Source organism: Haliotis rubra, unplaced genomic scaffold (genome assembly GCF_003918875.1).
Source record: "Haliotis rubra isolate DU_JTF1 unplaced genomic scaffold, ASM391887v1 Scf357, whole genome shotgun sequence".
NCBI lineage: Eukaryota > Metazoa > Mollusca > Gastropoda > Lepetellida > Haliotidae > Haliotis > Haliotis rubra.
Window position 1 is genome coordinate 496,180 of NW_025767032.1, and position 23,743 is coordinate 519,922.

Below are 23,743 nucleotides of genomic sequence, written 5' to 3' on the forward strand. Positions count from 1 at the left end.
ATTTTTTGAAACGGTTCGGATCTTCTGGAGTAATCGTAGCACTGAGCAACAGTGTAGGCTTGAATCCCCTTCGAATTTACCAAAGAAGTTGTTTGTCCGATGAACTGCCTCATGATGCGCTTGCTGCCCCCTCAAATGCTGAGGTGGTTGCGAGTGCAATCTATCCACGATATGTTGTAATTTAACTGATATTTTGTTCAAGGATTGGGACTCTTGCGGTGTCACAGAAACCTACGATCATGGGTTCAAAGTCCTTAATTGCCACGATTATGTTTCTGGGTTTGGATCCGAACCCAACTCACATCACTCACTTAACACAAGGTGATTTATTCCTTCTTATTCAGCACGATAGTTATGTTCTATACCATATTGTGCTTGATATGTCGTTGTTTGAACATGTAGTTTGATATGTCGTTGAAATTATTTGAACTGATGACAATTCGAAACTGATTTCTTGTTTAAGGCTGTAAAGTGTATGGACATCGATCGACGGTGCACAAAGGATGGGCACTGACGCGTCCATTCACAAGAAAATCTAACCTACACAGAAGTCACTCTTTATCTGACTGTTCTCAAAAGTGTTATAGAGAGGCCAAATTCACCTGCATCAGCTTCAAATACTGGTACAAAGCGAAATTGTGTGAGTCTTTATCTTTTAGCTGGTTTGATGTCACACCAGACAAACGTGTAAAAGAATATAGGACCCACTTTGGAACCAGAAACTGCGCTTAAAGACTGATGTCAAGGGTACAGGTTCAGTTCTACCCAACATGCTTACAAAAGAAATTGTTCCGAATCTGCTCGTCCCCATTCACCAAGCTTGGCTTGTTCAACGTTCACATCAGTGACGGCCTAGTTTATTATGTATGAGGATTTGACTGTATCATCATTGTTTCAATATGTCCCTCCATGTGTGTTTGCTTACTTGAGTATGCACCTTGAGTATACTTCTGTACAACAGACTGTTAGTAACTGCGACAAAACCACTGTCATAATCATGTCGACTAAATGCAGAGCTCCAACCACAGACAGACAGACAAACAGATAGATAGACTGCAAAACAACTATCAGAAAAGTTGTCTCACAAAAGTCTGTATCGTGTAACCCCTGAAAGGAATCTGCGTCTTGTATTGGTCACCTGTTTGGGTTCTGATACCCATGTAGAAATGACTAAGCATCTCGGCTAAGGCTACAGCATTCAGTCCTCCGATGTGATCTCACATTAGGCTTTTGAGTTTGTTAATAAACTGCCTTTGCTCACCCAGCAGAAAATGGGTACCCGATGGGAGAAGTAATCTAACCAACTAACTTTCTAGAGTCTCAGAGGTTGGGGACCGCCTCCGTGGTGTAGTGGTTAGAGTCCGCCCGGAGAGCGGAAGGTCGCGGGTTCGATCCCCGACCGCGTCATACCAAAAGACGTTAAAATATGGTACTTGTTGGTCCCTGCCTGGCGCTAGGCATTAATGGGTACAACAAGAACTGGTCGGCTCGGAGTCAGTATAATGTGTCTGAGTGGGGTATTCATGCTTCACTGCGGCATGGTATCTCAGTGGGATAGCACTATAAAACCAGCTTCAGTCTGGGCTAGTACAAACAGCCGCACCTACACATACACATGCATGCACGTCGTCATATGAGCGAAATATTCTCAAGCACGACGTTAAACCCAACCTCACCTCAGAGGTTGCAGTTCAGTGGTACAAAAGTTGCCTTCTTACAATTATTTTCAGTATTATTATGCTTACACAGTGGCCTATATGTATTCTTCAAAATAAACATAAACATTTCTTTACGGTATGTTTTGGCTCAAATGGGTCTTCTGTTTTGTATGTGTTCGCTTTATCGCTTCATTCGACTATTCTAGGCACATAAAGAAACTGTGCATACAAAAATTTAAAATTTAAATTTATCAAACCTGTGTAAACACATAAGGATTTAAACTCAGAGATTAGTGACATGTATCCAACATGCATGCACGTGCCACGTTCCGTGACGTTAGTGGGTTCGTCCTTGAGACGTGCAATACGTTGTTGCACGTGCATTCCGGGAAAGAGAAACAGAGCAAATGAATGTCACACAATACTGTCACTTTGGAAAGCTCATCCCCTGCCCTTGCGATCGTTCAAAAAATTAAACGGCTATTGAAACGCATAGCATGCCAAGGCTCACGTCTGCACAACGTCATGAGGCCACGTCTGCACAACGTCATGAGGCCAATGGGATGGTCCGTGGGGGAATGTCTCAACCACAAGTGGCTGCACATTTCCACTGCCACCGGAACACCATTTCTTCACTGGTGAGACGGTACCAGAACACAAATGACGTCATCGATCGGCGACGTTCTGGACGTCCACGTGTAACAACGCCAAGACAGGACAGATCGATAAGGGTGAACCATCTTCGCCACAGGTTTCAGACTGCAGTGATGACTGCCCGAACCATCCCAGGACTTCGCCGTATCCACCCCAACACAGTTCGACAACGTTTACGTCATCACGGGATCAGACCACGACGTCCCGCCTTACGGCCTATCCTGACACAACGTCATCGACAAGCTCGCCGAATGTGGTGCCGAAATCATGTCCGCAGACCCTTGTGTTGGTGGAGAAATGTTGTTTTTACAGATGAGTCCAGGTTTAACATTTCCCATAGTGATGGACGTCAACGTGCCTATAGACGCGTGGGAGAACGTTATGCACAGGCCTGTGTTTTAGAGAGGAATCGCTTTGGTGGTGGTTCCGTGATGATTTGGGGTGGAATGACAGCACGCCAAAGAACTCCTTTGGTGATTGTTCAGGGCAACTGAACTGGTGTGGGCTACAGGGATCAGATTCTTCGACCTGTGGCAAATTCCTTTTCTGCAACGTCATGGCCCTGGGTTAACAATTCCCGCCCTCATACGGCAAGGGTTGCTATGGATTTCTTGCAACACCACAACGTTGACTTACTGCCTTGGCCTGCAAATTCACCGGATCTCTCCCCGATAGAGCATGTTTGGGACGAGATGGATTGACGTCTACGCCGTCATCTTCATCCGCCAGTTAACGTCCTTGACCTTGCAACAGAACTTGAGAGAATCTGGCGTGACATCCCACAAGACTTCCTTGCACGTTTGATAGGCTCTATGCGTCGTCGATGCACTGCTGTTCTCAATGCCGATGGTGGACATACCCGTTATTGAGCTTGTGACATGGTCGTTTGACCCCTGTCCCGTTTGTGGACTCGTGACGTCATTGTGATTGACTTTTCAATTGAAATTCTCCCGACTTGTTATGGTCTCATGATCCCTCCATTAAAGTTTATAGGTACCTTTGACATTGTTATCGTACTTATCAACTGGGATAATATTTTGACAATGCACAGTTTCTTTATGTGGCTAGTATATAACTACACATACGAACCATGTCCAACTTGTACGTAGCGCTGCTGGCATCTTAAGCACCCTGGGCAACACAATTGGCTGTACATAACTGCATTGTTCAGCAGCATGAAATACTCGGGGATCCAAATCCATAAGTATCTTTCCCTTTATCACCGTAAATGTGTAAGAATTCACATTCTCCCATACAACATTTTCTCATATAGAGCCAATACTGGATTCATAAACATGTTTATGATAAGTGGAGCCGATGTATTGGTAAATTTCCTTTTTTTTAAGTATGTCATTTTTAAAACGGAATATGTTGAATGTGAGTTCTCACTCGGAATGGCAAATTCCAAGGATATAAAGTTTCCTGGTATTGAAGATTTAGTTTGATAAATACCTACGATTGAAGCAGAAAATGTAAGAACCCTACAAGAAGAATAAGCTAATCAACAGCATATGGAACCCATCCCATTGCTTTGTGTCTCTTCAGCGACAGCCACCATATAGTTGGAATATTGCTGGAATATTGCCATATAGCTAATCAACAGTATAGATGGAATATTGCTGAGTGCGGCGTTAAACATCAAACCAACTTACTTTTCAAGGACAATGACAGGGGCATCTATACCTAATTCTGCAGAGCATCTGTTGCCTCCCTTAGCCGTCGTGTTAGTCTGGAAGGTCGTCCACGCGACCTGGAAACACTGCACACCGGCCAACACACTGGTCGACAAACAGGCCGACGAGCAGACAGAAACACCCAAACCAGTTTTACGACCAAACCTGAGCACTCCTACATGGAGTAGAAGAAAGTGTTTTTATAGGTATATCTGCGTGTATGTTTGTACGTGTTCCTTTTTGATTAGATAGAAGCTATACAGGTACTTCGACTCTCTCTCGAAATGGGCGACAGTTTTTAAGTTAGGAAAGATAGGGGGACATCGAATGATGGTCCGCAACGGTTTGGTGAGGCAACCATGGCTGAGGACATTATTTACCACAAATAACGCCATAGGAGGAAGTGATGCACAATCCCTAACGTGTATACTACTCTCTGTGACTTTCGTTGCATTAAAAAAACAACCCTTCTCGTCACGTTTTGTCGAATAATAGGTTTCTGGCTGCGGTAAACGTTAATGTGAAAGCACAGGCCTTTCAAAATATATGACGAAGGTGGTAAGTACTAACATCTTTGAAGTGTGGTATTCTCTGTCCAAATGACAATAAAGTATGTTTATTATCCTATATATATTGTATACATGTAAAGGTATTTACGCCATGCGTACAAGTGTTAGTGAGTGTGATTTTACGGTGTGAATTTTTCCAGCAATATCACTGGGACTCCATGTGGCCTTTACATGTACACATTGTACCTATATGGGGAGTCGAACCCGGGTCTCTAGCGTGACGACCTTTACGCTACCTCACTGAGTTACCCATGACTGAGTGGCAAATATATAATTCCACTATAAACTCATGAGTGATCCAGCTCAAAAAGCTTATCTCAGTTGAGTGCCCTTTATTGACCTGCATGTGTATAGTTGCAACTGCAGATCATTGTTCGTCTTTTTTCGGAATAACCTTTTACATATACTATGGCAATGCTTTACACTTCTTTTTGTTAATATTCACACCAAACGTAAAGAGGCGAACTTGGGTTTAACGTCGTACTTAAGGATATTTCGCTCATATGACGACGTGCATGTGTGGCTGCTTGTACTAGCCCAGACTTAAACTGTTTTTTATAGTGCTTGCCCCACTGAGATATCATGCTGCAGTTAAGTATGAATACCCCACTCAGATACATTATACTGACCCCGTGCTGTACCCATTAATGCCGATCGCCAGGCAGAGACCTACATATACCATATTTTAACGTGTTTTGGTCATCGAATGACTGTAAAATAACTAGAGTATCACAGATGTGTCTAAAACTAGCATGTAAACGTAAAACTATTTTATTTACGAAGACAATGCAATATAAAAACAGGCGAATAGGTCGCCAACAACCAAAGGTAGATCACCATAACAGGGACCATGGGGACTTACAGTGATTTTGCTACCTGCATCGACCCTGGTTGAATTAACACCATCCCTTCAGCCGCTGGCGATTGTAGGAAAACTTGGCCGACAGTTAAAACAACAAATATACTACGTTTATAAATCTGGTAAGTTTACATTTTACTTTGAAAGTTTTGGACTTACGTACCTTCTCAGGGGGACACATTTTTTACGATACTTTAACCCCCTTTGAGGATACAGGCATTAACAATTGCAATTGCTAATTTATACTATCGTATTTAAAATACCATTGATGTATTTACAAAACATAGTATGTAAAATTTAGGTAATAATTTTATTTCCTTTGAAAATTCAATTATTAAATGATAATTAACATTGTAAAGAAAGATCCTTAACTGTTTTGACATGGACAAATTTATCAAGGTGATGGAAAAATCAATACAGTCAAGCAGGACATGCTTGATCGTGATTCTCTCATGACACGGGATACAAAACGGAGGATCCTCACCTTTTAACAGGTATTCATGAGTATATCTAGTATGGCCAATACAACATCGTCGCATAATGACCTCTTCAAATCTGGACTGACAACCCATGTAGGTGTAACCAATATACGGTTGTATTTCATGTAATTTATTTATACCGACTTGGGTGTCCAACTTCTTCTGCTTCAGATAACGGATGTACGCTCTAATGCTAGCTTTGTAATCAGAGTATGGAATAAGAAGTGGTGTCACAGACTTGTTGAGTGCTGCCATGGCAGCAAGATCAGTCATTGTTTTTCCAGACATGCCAGCGTGGCTGGGTAACCAGCAGAGGACGATGTCGTTTTGGCCAGTTGCAAGATAATTATACAATTCAATTATTTCGATTAAAAGTGGATGTTTACAAGAGAGAATAATAGCCTGAAGGCACAAAAGAGAGTAAAAAAAGATGATATATTGTTTAAATTTAGGGTGTTTATTAATATATTTTAAGTCTGTTAATATGGCGTTTGCTTCTACTGTGAAAATAGAGCTGTTATCAGGCAATCAAGAAGATATTGTTCTGGATCCAATGACAGTGGCACAAGCTACTGCGCCACCATCCCTGGACCCATCTGTAAACAAGAATTTAAATGTATTATATCTATTTCTTAACTGACTAAATTCTTGTTTATACTGTAATTAATTAGTTTCCTATTTTTTAAATGTGGTTAATGTTTGGTCAGCGTGTGGCCTTACCAATTGCCAAGGAGGAGAAAAAAGAAGACTGGAAGGAGATATATTCTTCAGCTCAATGTCGGCAGCAGAAATAAATGCTTTAATTCTGAGCCCAAGAGGTGGAACAAGAGCAGATTTTGTATTATATAGATCCTCATAAAAATGATTAATAACACAGTTGTGAGCAGGATTAGGTTCATTGGAATACAGCTTTGTGATATATTGTAAAGACAGTTTAATTCTTTAGTTTTAAAGATAGCTCATTGGCCTCGACGGAGAGACTGTGAACAGGATAAGTTCGAAAGGAGCCAAGACAAAGTCTTAGACCTTGGCAAAGGACAGAATCTAATAGATTCAGGTTGCTTTTACAGGCCCCTACATATACGATGGAGCCGTTATCTAATTTCGAGCGGACCAATGATCTATGTAGATGAAGGAGGGTAGCTTGATCCCCACCCACTTTGAATTAGAAACGACTTTTAATAGATCAAGTGCCTTCGGGCATTTAGCTTTAAGGGATTTAGTATGCGGCAAAAATGTTAAATGGGAGTCGAAAATAAGACCTAAGAACTTGGCCTCCTTTACAACTTTGATAGGAGTCCCATTTAAAAATATTTCTGGGTCTTTATGTGGTTAGTATTTACGCCAGAAGCGTATACAATTAGTTTTGGATTTAGAAAATGTATAGCATTTTTCAAAACACCATTTATTTAGTTTGTTTAGACACAACTGCAGTTGCCATTCAATAGTATGCATATTTTTACCGCGACAAGAAATATTAAAATCATCCGCAGAACGTGATCCATCAACTGAATCTTTTAGAACCTTGGATAAACAGTATGACAGACAAAATACTGCCTTGTGGGACACCCTGATTCTGATTGTAATGATCAGGCAGGGTTGAACCCACGCGAACTTGAAATTGACTGTCATTTAAATAGTTGGATATAAAATGAGGCAAACAGCCTGGTAATTCAAAGTCATGTAAATCTTTTAAAATACCATGTTTCCATGTAGTGCCGTATGCTTTTTCTAGATCCAAAACGATAGACACTGCATGTTGTTTATTAATTATATGAATGACTAAATGAAAGATGGTACTTCTGTGTTTAGGGAAACCACATTGTATATCTGTTATTAGGTTATTGGTTTCCAAATACCAAACAAGTCGATCATTTATCATGCGTTCCATGGTTTTGCAAACGTAGCTTGTAAGTGAAATTAGTCTATAATAAGAGTGATCAGAATGATCACGTCCAGGTATAGGTATGGTTATAATAAAAGCATCGCGCCATGACGAAGGAAAGTGTCCAGATGTCCAAAATGTCATAAAAAATACGTATGTCTAAAAACATGATTCTGGTAAGTGCTTCAGGAGTTGATAATGAAGGTTATCAGCTCCTGAAGCAGTATCGTGAGTCTGATCAAGAGCAGTATGAAGCTCATGTATCGAAAAGTTTCATTGTAGTCTTCCCCATTATCTGAAATGAAATTAATAGATTTCTTTCCTTGCCGTTTTTTGATATTTTGGAATTCAGGTACATAATTCGACGAGGAAGAATGTCTGGCCAAAGTTTCTCCAAGTTTGTTTGCCATATCTGATGTATTAGTCAGTATTTGGTTCCCATCTTTTAGATGAAGAATGCTAGATTTAGAGCCCTTACCTTTGATTTTCTGAATAGTGGAGCGGCTAAGCAGATAAATTGTGCATTTAATGATAAAAGCATGAAACTTTGCACAGTTATAGTTTGATGGATAGTGAACATTTTAGGATATGGAGGCACTTAAAATAATTTCATTTTGCGCATGCGCAGTAGATACTTAATATTTTGCCTTTTCTGGCTACCGTTATACCTTTGGGGCTGCCATCAATACACTAATGGGATGATTTGTCTCGAAAATACTGACCTGAATTACTGGCTAAACATCTTAAAAATATAGCGGGGTCAATGTTATGAACACCGGCCCTCGCACCAACAGAGTCCAGTGCATTTAAGTGATGACTGTTTGCATTTGCATCGGTTGTTACAGCCCTTTCTACAGCCACAAGAGACCAACTCCTGACAAGATTGGGATGCTTGGTGTAGTGTTGTCCAGTAGGGAACAAACTGTCCAATTTCCTTCTGTGTCCAGCCCCACTCTGTTGGAGATGGGAGTTCAGGCTGTGGAAGAAGTGATTGACCCCATATGTGGCCTGCCTGGTAAGCAGCCTTTTTGACATGTTGAACAAGAGCTGCATGTGTTAATGGGATGGCATGAATAGAGGTTTTCTTTGCAAATATTCTCTTTCTGGCTTGATAAACATTTGTGCCAAGGCTGGTCCTGTCATACATCAATATGATGAACTTTTCAATGATTTTCATGACATCATATGTGATGCTTCTTGGAGCACTAGACAGAGCAATTAGAGCCTGCGTCACCTCTGGAAAGATTTCCCATGTAGTCCAGGCTGTCTTCTTACCGTGTCTTGCAAATGCTGATACAGTATCACATCCTGTCAGAGCATGAAACATTGGAAGAGCACGCGATTTCTCCAGTCCAAGACATGCTTTGATTTTATGAGCTGCCAAGTAACGAAGAGTTTTTCCTGTCCCAAAGGCAAGCCACAGTTCGGAATGAATTGGCAAGAAGATCTGGGAAACCATGACTGCAAGCACGACAACGTCTGTATCGACTGTTCGTATCATAATCCTGTCATGGCCATGTTTTGCAGCATGAGCAACATGAAGCATTATGCGACTTCGTGGTTGCAAGGGACAAGGGAAGACAAATCAGGTTGTAGAGGAACACAAAGTTTCTCTTCTCCTTCTGTGACAATAACTTCCTTGTGCTGCTCTTGGACAGACTGAATAAGGGCCTTTGTCAAAAAGTGGAAAAGTTCCCCCTTGTTGCGATCGTCATGTAAAAAGCTCTGCCAGTTAACTGGCATGGTAGCAGTACCAATAACGTGTCTTTGAACACCTGTACCCCGTTGAGCTCTGACAGTTGCTTTTAGACTGTTGCTTATGTATCTATCCCAAATCAAATCCAAACGTGTCACATTTCGTAGCTGTGAATGGATGTATGGTATGAAAACCTCACGAGCATATTCATAAAATGTTTTGACTGTACCGGGCTTCAACATTTGTACAGTGACAGCGCCATCAACAATCAGACTGGTCACAGCTGGCATTTCTGATACTGCTGGAGCACTTGCTTCAAGACATGCCAACAGGTCACGTTTTGTTCCAATACGCAGGGATCCATTTTCAGATAAGGATGGTGGATACGTCTGATTTTCATGACGGAAAAATTCATCTAAATTTCCGCCTCGTGTCTGACAGCCAATGTATATCCTGGAAAAGAGTTCCATGTCAGTCTTCATTGTTTTCAGTTCTCCTTTACAATGTTTTATGGCCTTCGATTTTGAGCTGCCAAACAAAGTTAGATTGTTGCGTGAAATAAAACTGCTGATAGGCTTTGTTCTGTCCACAAGACGTTCCTTAGTAAAAGTTTCAAACTGCTCTTTTCTTAGCTGCTCTACACACCTGACAGATTTAAGAACCTCAGCACCTGCTATTTCTCTGGTATCAAGGACAAGCAAATCTGGACTGTCCTCCTCAAAGGGGTTTCAGAGTTCTTGGATGACAGCTACAAGAGAACTGACATCTTCAGCAAAATCTTTTTGTACACATGTAGTCTGATCATGATGGTGTATTTTTTGTCTCCCCTTTTGATGTAAGACATTCTCAAATTCTCCAATCACCCTTGACACCTCAGGTCCAGAAACCATCCAGCGTCTGAGTGCACTTGGATTTTCTATAAGTCCAATCGCACCACCATCTCCATTGATACAGGCATTAGTTTGCTCATGTGCTTGATCAATTGGAATTGCAGAAAATGCACGCTTTGTCTTCTGTACTGTGAAGTAGCCCAAGTTGAATGCTGTTGCTACTGCTACTGTTGGATTGGTGTCTGATAGCTCGCTCATATCTTTGAGATGAACTGGTATCCAACGACCGTAGTAAGTGTGATCCAAGGCAAAGAACCATGGAACAAGTTCTGTTAGCACATCCAAGTACATGGCAAAGTTTGCTTCTCGTAGAGAACGCACATATGCTAGAATGCACAGCTCTAGTTTCAAGGCAATTTCCCAGAAGCGAAACATAGGAGACGTCTCTCTTCGCTTGGTACACCAAGCATAAAATTCCAGCGTATCTTCTCCTTCTACATGAGTCGAGGTAGCATATGTTTCATAGGCATTATGCTGTAAAATATCCAGTGAAGCTGCTGTGATTTGATGAGCTCGCATTGCCTTGATGAACGAATCTGCTGTTCCAGGTGTTGCAATCTCTGCCTGTACAAGGGCATGTGTCCATCCGCTTGCTTTCAGCCAGTCACCAGCAGTTTTTAAGGCTGCCATCTCAATATGTAGACCCCCAAACAAACTGACAAATTTGTTTTCAGCATATTTCTCAGGCCACTTCCACTGTATTTGCTCGGCTATAGCATGCAAAGGCTGGTCAAATGTTATGACACAAGACTGTCCTGGGTTCAAATGTTCTACAGCACTCTTCACTACATCCATAGAATGTTTGATCATTGACACTGTGTGAGCACTTTCCTGGAACAGAGGAAGAAGAGCTGATTTGGAAATAATGCTATCATTGTATTGGCCTTTGTTGGCATGATATGCAGCCCATGATATATTCATGTGATGGATATCATCTGTTGTGCTGATCATCCTTCTTGTGTGTTCCAACCATTTCATCTCCTCGTGCATGTGTTTATAGTAGTTGCTCCTGTTCAGACTTGTCAATTCCCCCACTGAGATGTTTGATCCTTTGACGTCTGAAGAAACGGAAGGGACATTTGTATAGTAGTGTGGCAAATGTCTTACAGTCTTGGAACTAATATGCCTATTCATCGAGGTTGTTGTACGATTACAACCTTCACTTTCAGTTCTGCGGTGCTGAAACAGCGATATGCTAGTTCCATGAAATGAATCTTTGGCGGTTGATGAGCTTGAGTTGTGATCAATGTTGTCAACAGCAGCAGTTGTGAAGACTTGACCTTGCAATGTCAGAGGGCAAACAACATTTTCTTTTTCAAAGTGTTCACACACCCTGTTGCCTAAGTCAGTTGAGATATGGAGTACTCTGTCATAAGAGATGCTTATGCCAAGATCATGTAACTTGTCAACCAACTCCCTTTTCCGAGTCTGGGCATGAAGAATCAATCCAATGTAAATAGAGACTGGGGTTTCCTTATGTAGGTTGTGCCGTGTTGAGGCTTCACTTATCGGAGTTGAGCGCTTGTGTCTGACACTATTGTATTTTAGAAGCTGAGATATAGTAAGTGTGGCCTGAGAAGAGGATTCATGACTTTGGTCTTTTATGCTTGGTCCTCCAAGTATCATGCTTACTAAAGCAGTCAATAAACTTGGGACAGAGTCTTCTTGGCTGCTTTTGCTGAATGACCCATCAAATGATGTAACATCATTGAATAACTGTTTGCGTACGATCTGCGCAGCTCTTACAAGGTGAACAGCATCAGAGTAACTATCACGTTCACAAGCTTTTGTCAAAGCATTGCCAATGTCTTTGTCAAATACAAGGAGAACATCTCGGCCCTTGTTAATGGCTTGTGAATCTGAAAACTGAGCCAGCAATCGTTCCTTCAATCGAGTGGTATGTACTCTTTGATCAGGGTCAATCCCAAACTGTCGCAGTCTAGATGCATAGAGATATGCAAGGTCTGCAAGTTTGAAGACTGGAGCAGTGGACTGTCCTAAGCGATTTTCCTCTATATACATGACAAGTTCAGCGAATACAATACCAGACACCTTTCTCTCACAATCAGAAATCACAATTCTGTAATCCTGGCCGCTCTTACCCGATTGTAGAGTGCCGCTAAACACTTACTATGATATTTGGCTTCCAAGGCAACCATATCACCCATGCTTAACTTTGCTAATAAGGTAGTGTCTTCAAGTAGCGTAACACATTCTCGAACTCGTTTATCTACTTCAAATGTTGCTGCGTCATGAAGAACATCAGTCCCAGCTGCGGGCAGTTCTGTCTGATGGTACCGAGCGTCTGTTGGTACCGAAAACAAAGATCTGGTGCGCTTGCACATAATCGGCCCATTACCTGTCTCTCTGGTTTCTTCTTTCAATGACCTTTTTTCTGCTCTTTGTATCATTTTATTGTTAAAGAGGAGTCTGCATGTTTTATGCCACTTCGCCTTTTTTGCAGTCAGAGAAGTCTCAACACCAGAACCATCATCTATTTTGCAAGCTAACTGTAAGCTCTTTAAATCTCTTAAATTACTGAACCTGCTTAGATTATCAGCGAACGATTTATATCCGCTTCCGATATCTTTCCTCTTTGTCAGTGCTGGACACTGGAGACAGTCATTTTTCTGCTCTTGACAAATGATACACAGTTCCCAGTTCATACAGTCGGATGTGGAGACAGTTGGTGAATTTGATATGTCTATAATTTTGAATTTAGACATATTTGTTTTTATTGTTAAGCATGAAGTCCACATTCACTATCCTAACTTGTGATTTGTATCATAACTGCAATGGCACCTGTAAGTTAAGAAAATTTCATGTTTTACCAATTTGACCATAAACATTTATTATCTTCATCTTTCTGGAAAGCTAACTCTTGCAACTTAACTTTGTGAAAATATAATATTTTAGGGAAATGTTAACCAAACGAAAAATATTAATGATATTTTGAAAATAGAATTAGTCAAAATAGCTATTGAACATCAATAAAATTGCATTTTTGCACTAAATTAGTTGCTGGGAATTTAATTAAACAATTAAACTTGTAAAGTGATTTTTCTCTGGAAAAAATGACTGCTCCCTTGAGAAAGACAAGTTTGGATTATTTCCCTTGATTGTCCTTGGGCCATGAAGTTGGGGAATAATCACTTATATTGTGATTGCTAAGAATAATGCACAACTTTACTTTTATATTTATTGTGCTGCAGTTCTTTTTCTACATATTAAGTGCAATTACAGTCTATTTCGATCAGATAAATCCCAAGTATACATACATTTTGTCAGAGAGATTCATACTCCAAAAAGCTGTCTGCTAGCCGCCATTTTGGAAAGAGGGCGTGTTCATTGTTTAGAAATGTTTTCTATTATTCTAAGTTTATGAATTTTCCTGTCATTGCATGTACCTGTAAATCACTATTTATAAAATTATAAGTGTGTTATGGTTGGCTATACTGATTCTTTAAGGGAAAACGCAGAAAATAGTATGTTATAGTTTATGTACTGCGCATGCGCACACATGCAAAATTTCAGGTGCCTCCATATCTAAAATTATTTCAGACATGTTCTTTTATATCATGACCAATTTTGGTGCTTTTATCATCATCAAATGCACAATTCTTATGAAAACTGGATCTTAGCGCTCCACTAGAATCAAGTTCCATACCTTCCATATCGGCGTACGCCAATTAAGTTTTGAGACATAGTATCGCAAAGAATGGCGTTTACTTTGATTGAAAGTACGCTGTGCTTTGGCGTTTAAGATTGTAAATTTGTCGAAATTGTGGACCATAGGATGGTGACGGAAATAAAGTATAGCTTTCTTCCGTGTCTTGCGAGCCTGTCTGCATTCAACTGCTTGATTAGGATCGAAGATACTCCTGTGGCCCTATCACCAGGAGGTGAAAAACAATGCTATGCATTAAAATGATGAAGTTCAAAATTATCTGTCTGTTTTAAATATGTCTTCTATAGACAGATCGCTGATGGTGTAAAATCTTGGACTAATATCTGCAAATCATTGAAATTAGTCCACAGTTCCAGTGTACAATATTATTGGAAGAAACTATCTTTTGTGGGGATTTATTGGGGATCTACCCCGCACTTTTTTGGATTGTGACAAGCTATGTGTCCTTGAATGGACGTTTTAAGATACGTCCATGTACTCGAGAGATCCATATTTGTTGAACAACTGAATTCTATTTTCTCACCCTTTTGGGGCTCTGTCACAGTGGTTTTTTAAGCATCAGGCTTCGGTTTAACATTGCTTTTAACAATTTGTTAAATAGCTGATGACGATTGAGACTTCGAACATGATTGAGATAATGATTTATGGTCAGAAGATGACTTTGATGTTCCAGGAAGTAATTCCTCCGTTTGAGATGAAATATACGGTACAAAAAGCTGTGGAGACTCGCAATTTGTTTGTTTGACAACTTGTGCATAATGTTGATATTATAGGGCTTGACTCAGATGGTGTTTTAGTTACTGTAGCATAACTTTCAGTAAGTTCGGATCTCTTGACAAGTTTTTTGGCTTCAGAAAAACTGACGTTTTGGGTAAATTTGATTGGTTAATCTCTATTTGCTCTTTCCAAATCCGACACACTTTAGAAAAAGATGAATGGTCCCCTGAGCAGTTGGTGCATTTTTAAAATCACTGTTATAATCTTCTGTTGTTTGTGTCTTCTCACTCCAGTAAGCACACACAACAGACAAAGTGCAAGTATTTACACCATGTCCATATTTCTGGCATTTAAAACACCTGAACGGGCTGGGAATGTAGGTGTCAACTTGGATGTTACAGTAACCTGCTTTCAGTGATTTGGGAGCATTTGGAGACGAAAAGGAAAACAGATAAATATTGGCTTTGAAAGTTTCATTGTTTTTTTCGGGTTGAAAAACGTTTTACATAAAGTACACCTTGATCTTTCATCTCTGACACGATGTCAAGTTCTGACATGTCAGCGAACAATCAATCAGTCTCTGATGATACCTTTGCTTGTGTTTCATGTTTTGTCAGCAGAGACCGTGACCGCAATGCCGACGAATGATTCAGTATTCATTAGGTTGGTTGATTGTTGTTTTTTCTGCACTCAACTAGCAGCTCACCCGAACATAAGCGTTTAATGTTCTTAACATCCCCAGCAATACCTTGAATACCATAAGATACTGCAAAAGGGTTCAGCTTTAACGGTGTCTTGTCAAGGGCCTCAATCACATGGAAACGTGGCCAATACTCAATCGATTTGGGCAGTCTCTGGTCAGTATCAACAGAATCATTTTCAAGTGGACTTTTTTTTGGGGTGGGGGGTGGGGGGGTCATAAGCCATGGTTACTGTAATATGGTTCATCAGCCGAGCTCACCACCTACCATGCAGTATCCCAAGGACAATGCTAAAAACTAGCAGATCTCCGACTTGCAGCACCAAGGATACGATATACTCCAGTAAAAAACTAAAAGATTAATTCTTCCACCAGACTGGCCCAGGAGCCACCGCCGTCTGGGCATGAAGACTCTAGGCAAATTTCTTGACATCATATTTCAACTTCAAATGATTTTAGATGAACAAGTGGGCCAAGACCAAAATTAAAACAATTCCAAATCAAATTTGCGCAATGACATATATATATATATATAATCCATGCACAGGGCTTGGCGTTACCAGCCGATTGATTGAAACGGGTCCATTCATCCACCCGTCTAGGTGAAGTAAGGGGCGAAGTGGTGTGTTGGGCACAGGAACACTGTTCCTGGAACCAGTGCCCTCAAGCACCAGACTCCCGTCCTCCACCGACACAGGGGCCCAACCCACGACAAACGGGTTGCCAATTCAGGCGTTGAAGAGCTCTTTGCGTTATCCAGCACCCACCAAGAGGAGGTGGCTCTTCACGGGTATTGTATTTTGCCACATTTACTGCGACACCACATATCAAATTTCACATACTGTGCCGAGGTGAGGAATTAATGCTTTCGCTTCCTTACAATCATTATGTTCTGGACTGTACGGCCTAGACTTAGTTATTTACTCACCGTCCTCATTTTGACGGAATATTGCTGAGTGCAGCTTTAGCAGCAACAAATGTGTAAACAAGCCTCCACCTACATTCAAGCATTACTTCATGATATAATATAAAAAATAGAGAAATGGCAAAATATAACGCATGAATAGGTTCAACATATTCTGTTGAAAGATTCGTTGTCCCATTATCACCGTAAAGCTTGACTTTTCGCTTGTGTGTTTTTTAGACGATTTATCTCACACGAAACTGATGGATGACAGAAGATACATACTACCTCAATTATCTTCTAATTATTCTCAGGGACGTTCTTCCAGGCAAGGTGGCATTTTAGTGAAGTACCACAGAAGAGGAGGTGGATGTAGTTCGTGTTTAGATTTAAGAAAGATTTCTTCACAAAAGCAGTAAGGAGATGAATATGCGATGGATTGGAACTTTGTCAATCGTCATCCTGCGTAGTTCCACTATTTCTATGTAAAGTTGATATTTGTGTCTATTCTATTGTTTTAGAAAAAGGGTTATGAAATACGTTACATAATTACATTGTATTTTGTTCATTTTATAAAATGAATTCTTTACAGATTTACGTTGACCAATTATGGTTAACAATGCAACTTGTATTAGACATCTAAACTTTGGAGAAATTAGATTCTCTTTCCAACCAGAGGCTCTTGTGCAGCGCGAGTGACTAACTTTGATTTAACTCCACATTTACCAATTTAGAAACCATAGCACGAGTGCCTTGCCTACAGTGCCACCCATGTGGAGGTTGTGACCACTACCTGTAGAAGTTATAGTAGGGACAAGCACCATTCATCAATACACTCCTCAACATATCTACTTCAAATAACTGGAATGATTTAAATGGACCATCAGTAGCGAAACATTGATAGAAAAGCTTTATCATATCATATCGTATCTCAACTGCGTTGATCGATGCTCATGAAGTTGATCATGGATTGTCTGGTCCAGGCTCGATGAATTGACTTGACTTGAGGCCTTAAACATCAAACAAACACAGATCTAACATTGCAACAAACAAATAAACACGTATATTGAATAGTGTTTCTGAGTCGTTTCTTTGCATTGCATCTGTCGTAGGATGACAGTACAAGGCACTGTAGAAATAAATGCGATCGTGTACACGTTCAACCGTATGGCATTGTATCCTCCTTTTGTCTGACTTACATTGAAAATCAGAAAACAACTTGTCATATATGACTGCACCTGAATATTCATCACACACGTCTGTTTCACAACCAACCATGGACAAATAAAAAAGCAGCAAGGAAACAAGATTAATAGAGACAAACTACCTGTTGTCCCCTCACCCCCAGAGAGACCTCTTGAAAATACATGTGGACCTTCAGATGTGAAGGTTACTCCGTCCTCACGGTACAGGCGGAGGTATATATCCTCCTCACACCCACCAATTGAAGTGCCATGACTCAATAACTGCTACTATGAAAATAACTTTAATGAGATACAATTTCTGATACAAGATTTTCAGCCGTCAGCAATATGTCTCCAAGAGACATACATAAAACATAAAACCTACACACAACTTTACTTTAAGACAATGCAGTGGTAATCACTCCTTTTCTCCTCCAGGAGATAAAGCAACTGGAGGTGCTGCTATTTTGGTACGACAGGGTATAATACATAGCCCTGTTCCTCTTAGTACCAGTCTGCAGAATGTAGCAGTTCGTCTGACCCTGCACAATGTTAAGCTTTACAACGACATTAGAATATATGTCGAAACGTCGCCGATACAGAATAAAGAAGTTGTATATCAACAGAAATTGTCATCATTCTTAATCTCCTAAACGCCTAGAAGGCCAATCAAATAAGTCATGAACACTTGTTCAAAGGTGAGGATCCTCCGTTTTGTATCCCTTGTGGTGAAAGAATCACATGTCCTGCTTCACTCTATTGATTTTTCCATCACAAGGGATAAATATGTCAATGTCAAAACATATAAGGACCTTTCTACTAATATTAATAATCATTTAATCCCTGAGTTTTTAAAAGAAATAGAATTTACTGAAAAATGTTGATTTATATTTTTTGTAAACTGGCCACATAAAAAAACTGTGCACACAAAAACGGCGACGTGACGTCATTGATGGTGACCTATGGACTTGCAATGTGTTGCTGCACGTACAGCCTGTGGAACTGTACACAGCATGTGAAACTCAGAAATTGCTGTCACTGTCGAAAGCTTGATCTTTGGTCATTCAAACGTTCACAAATTCACATGAGAAGTCACATACACACCATGCCAAGATGAACATCTGCTCAACGTCATGAAGCCATTGGAATGGTTCGAGCAGGCATGGGCCAACAACAAGTGGCAGCGCATTTCCAATATCATTGTAACACGATATCTGCATTGGTCAGGCGTTATGGAAACAGTAATGATTTCCCGACCACCCACGTTCTGGGCGTCCCCGAGTAACGACGCCAAGACAGGACAGATGGATTCGGGTGACATCTCAGACACAGGTTCCAGACGGCAGTGACCACGTCCCAAACATTCCCCAGGCCTTCAACGCTCATTTGGTAGTCTCTATGCGTCGTCGATGCACTGCTGTGCTTCACGCGCATGATGGTCATACCCGTTATTGACTTTGTGACTTCGACGTGTGACCCCCTACTCAATTTTGAACTTCTGACGTCATCGTTACGGATATTGTTCATGTTCTTTAACATGTTGTTGTGGCCCGATACTTCAGCTTATAAAGTGTCCACATCATTCGTCTTTTCTGTGTTGTATTCCAATTCTAAAGGAATTTTCTGTGTGCACAGTTTCTTTATCTGGCTAGTATAAATAAATAAATGATATTTTATAATCACTAGAATAGATGGTCTTATCACATATATAACCTCAATTGTTATCAAATACCAATAATATCGTTAACTATACCACAAAGATGTAACATTTAACATTTCATACGATACAAAATGCCACCACCGTAATTTGAATTCTTATCTCTCTATTATAGACGTTTGGCCTCCTTACTGTACGATTCTAAACAATTCAAACAATTCACTAACACCAAACGCTTCAGTAATGCTTATTACTTATACCATAGTCAAACTATCTACAGCACCATTTATGAACCATGACAAACATTAATTTGTGCACAGTAACCTTATCAAGAACATTTTAAATGTCTACAAAGCTACAATACGCATTTAGGTTTGAAATCATTATACTTCTGAAGATTAATAAAGGCGTACCTAAATCCAAGGGCAATACTAAACATATTGTTGGAACAGGTGATCAAACCCTAACATACAGGAGTGCAAATGTTAATCACGTAATCCATGCAATATCTCAAATGCTATAGGTCGCTTGCTCACGTGATGTGAAGGCTCCAAGCACATTGGGGTAAAAATAGTTCTATTTGCAGAATGTACATTACAGGTTTGTGAAATAATGTAAAAGACGACGGTAAAAATGTATCCTTTAGTGACGTGACAATACGAAAAACAACTACGAGGGCAAATTATCACGACAGCATCTCGCAACATCGGTACTAACTTAAACATAAACCACATGGTTATTATCGATTGGTGAGGAAGGACGTGGACACCTGTAATGAAAAGGGTTGTCCAAGACCTGCAACACTGAGACCACTGACAAACACCAATGACCAAGAGGACCAAATCCAAATTCGTCTGGCAAAACGTAAAGGAGACTGAGTGGTGGTCTTCCGATTAGAAGTCCTTTCCTCGCCGATACGCACAGGCAGCAACGTCTGACGTGGTGAACGCAGTTGGTGAGTGAGTGACATATGAGTGAGTGAGTGATTTAAAATTTAACCTCACATGGGCAATATCGCAGCCATATCGTGACGAGAACAGTTGATATCAATATTCAAATCAACAAATGTATTACGTAAAAACCTGTCATCGAAGGACAGTAAACTATCAGAAGAACATCACAGCTCTTAATCTAGAACTAGTTCGCTTTCATAAAAATATATCACGAGAGACAACAGTACAATATAAGAACGGGCTATTGATCACCAGCAACTGAAGGTTGATCACCATACTAAGGACCATGGGGACTTACAGTACCTTTGCTACCTACATGGATCCTAGTTGGATTCACATCATCCCTTCAGCAGCCGGCGATTTTAGTCAAATTTAGCCATAATTAAAATCACAAAAATTCTACGCTTAAAATCCAGGTAAGTTTGAAATTTACTTTGAGAGTTTTGGAACTTACGTACCCTCTCAGGAGGACAATAATTTTACAACATTTTAACCCCCTTGAGGGTACATCCACTAATAATCTGAGTTATTAATTAAAACTTCCAATCATAAAATATTTATCTATTTACAAATCATTTAACAAATCTATTTTTTTTTAAATGCAATAATTAAATGAGAACTGACATTATTAAAAAGATCCTTCATAGTTCGTGATTTGAAATAGATATCCTTTGTGATGAAATATTCAACACAGTCAAGCAGGACATGCTTGACCGTGATTCTTTCATCACAAGGGATACAAAACGGATCATCCTCACCTTTCAATAGGTACTCATGAGTATATCTTATGTGGCCAATACGACATCGATGTATGGTGACCTCTTCAAATCTGGACTGACAACCCAAGTATGGGGTTTTGTTTCACGTAAGTAGGTGTAAGCAATATAGGGTTTTATTTCATGTAATATATTGATACCGACCTACCCACTTCTTCTGCATTAGATCAGGGATAAACGATCTGATGACAGCTTTATATTCAGAGTATGGAATAAGAAGAGGTGTCACAGATTCGTTGAGCGCTGCCTTAGCAGCAAGATCGGCCATTGTATTCCCAGAAATGCCAACGTGGCTGGGTAACCAACGGAGGACGATGTCGTATTGGCCAGTAGCAAGATCATTATATAATTCAATAATTTCTATCAAAAGTGGATGTTTGCAAGAAAGATTTTAATAGCCTCAAGGCACGAAAGAGAGTCTGAAAAGATTATATATTGTTTGTATTTGGGGTGTTTTTAATATATTTTAAGGCTGTTAATATGGCGTTTGCTTCTGCTGTAAAAATAGAGCTGTTATGCAAGAAGATATTGTTTTGGATCCAATGACAGTGGCACAAACCACTGCACCACCATCCTTGGACCCATCTGTAAATAAGGATTTGTATGTATAATATTTACTTTGTAATTGATTAAATTCTTGTTTATATTGTAAGTCATTAGTTTCTGATTTTTTAAATGTTGTCAGTGTTAGGTCAACTTCTGGCCTAACCAGTTGCCAAGGAGGAGAAGAAAGAAGACGTGAAGGAGATATAGTTTCAAGAGCATTGCCAGCAGCAGAAATAAATGTTTTAATTCTGAGCCCATGAGGCGGAACAAGTGGGAGATTTCATGTTGTATCAATCCTCATAGAGAGGATTGAAGACAAAGTTGAAAGCAGGGTTAGATTCGTTAGAATATAAGTTTGTAATATATTGTAATGATAATTTTACACGGCGTTGTGCAAGAGATGGCTCTTCGGCCTCGACGTAGAGACTGTCAATAGGAGATGTTCTGAAGGACCCAAGACAAAGTCTTAGGCCTTGATGGTGGACAGAATCTAATAGTTTGAGGTTGCTGTTAGAGGCTCCACCATAGACAATGAAGCCACAATCATGCTTGGAGAGGACCAATGATCTATATAGGTGAAGGAGGGTAGTCGAAAATCAGACCTAAGAACATGGTCTCCTTTACAACTTTGATGGGTGTGCCTTATATATGTGGCTTATATTTACGGCAGAAATGTATGCAATTAGTTTTTGATTTCGAAAATTTAAAGCCGTTTTCAAAACACGAGTTATATATTTTGTTTAAACACAACTGCAGTTGCCGTTCAAAAGTAAGCATATTTTACCGCGACAAGATAATATTAAAATCATCCACAAAAAGTGATCCATCAATTGAATCATTTAAAGCCTTGTATAAACTGTTGATCCTAATGCTAAACAATGTTACAGACAAATACTATCTCTTGGGACACCCTGATCCTGATTGTAATGGTCAGACAAGGTTGAACCTACTCGCTCGGACTTGAAATTGCCTATCTGTTAAAAACTGTGATATAAAAAGAGGTAAACGACCCCTTAAACCAAAATCATGTAAATCCTTTAAAATGCCATGCTTCCAGGTGGTATCATATGCTTTCTCGAGATCAAAGAATATCGATACTGCATGTTGGTTATTTATTAGAGCATTTTTAACAAAGGATTCCAATCGTACCAAATGATCAGTGGTACTACGATTTTTTCTGAAACCACATTATATATCTGTTATAAGGTTATTGGTTTCAAGATACAATGTTAATCTATTGATTACCATTCGTTCCATGGTTTTACAAACACAGCTAGTTAGATATATTGGTCTGTAATTCGACGGATCTGTATGATCCCTGCCAGATTTTGGTAATGGGACTACAAAGGCATTACGCCACAGCTAGTTAGAGAGATTGGTCTGTAATATGATGGATCAGTATGATCCCGGCCAGAACTTTGGTATTGGGAAAACAATGGCATTACGCCAAGGAGTTGGGAAATTTCCCTAAAGTCCATATTTGATCAATGATATTTAGAAGTGTTTCCAAACACGATTCAGGTAAATACTTAGGTACAGCTGATAGTGTATGTTATCAGCTCCTGTTGCTGTATCATGTGCTTGCTCAAGGGCGGTATATAACTCATACAGTGCAAATAATTCATTATAATCTTCAGCATTGTCCGAGTTAAAATTTATTCTGTTCTTCTCCTGTTATTTCTGATGTTTCTGAAACTCCGGGACATAATTTGATGAAGACGAATGCTTGGCAAAAGTTTCACCAACCTTATTGGCAATGTCAGCCTTATCCGTCAATACATTGTTACCATCCTTCAGGTGGTGGACAGTAGATTTGGAACCTTTGCCTTTTATTCGTTGAATCATGTTCCACACCTTTAAAATAAGTGTGCGTGAATTTATTTTGGAAACATAGTTTCGCCAAGACTGACGTTTATTCTGTTTAAAGGTGCGTAGAGCCTTGGCATTTAAAAGTTTAACTTTATTGAAATTATGGACAGTAGGATGTCGGTGAAAATATTTTTCTTCCTTCTTCCTACTCTTTCTGGCCTGTTTACAGTCATCATTAAACCATGGTTTACGGATATGTGGAATTGCAGAGGAGTTTGGAATAGTTTCATCAGCAATATTCATCAGTTTACAAGAGAATTGAATCGGATCTAGAGCATTGTTAAAAAAGTCAGATTTCAAGTTGTCAGTACACAGTTTTTGAAATCATGGCCAGTTGGCCTTATTAAAATTCAACCTTGTTGCAGGTGGATCATCATGCGGGTTTA

The 23,743-nt window shown here is 39.9% G+C and overlaps 1 long non-coding RNA gene across 1 annotated transcript; it reads left to right on the forward strand.

Annotated features, from left to right (window-relative positions):
• Positions 1-5,983: 5,983 nt before the first annotated feature.
• On the forward strand, positions 5,984-21,248 carry LOC124285281. Its single transcript, XR_006900780.1, has 2 exons — positions 5,984-6,119; positions 21,165-21,248. It is a non-coding gene; the product is annotated as an uncharacterized LOC124285281 (long non-coding RNA).
• Positions 21,249-23,743: the final 2,495 nt, after the last annotated feature.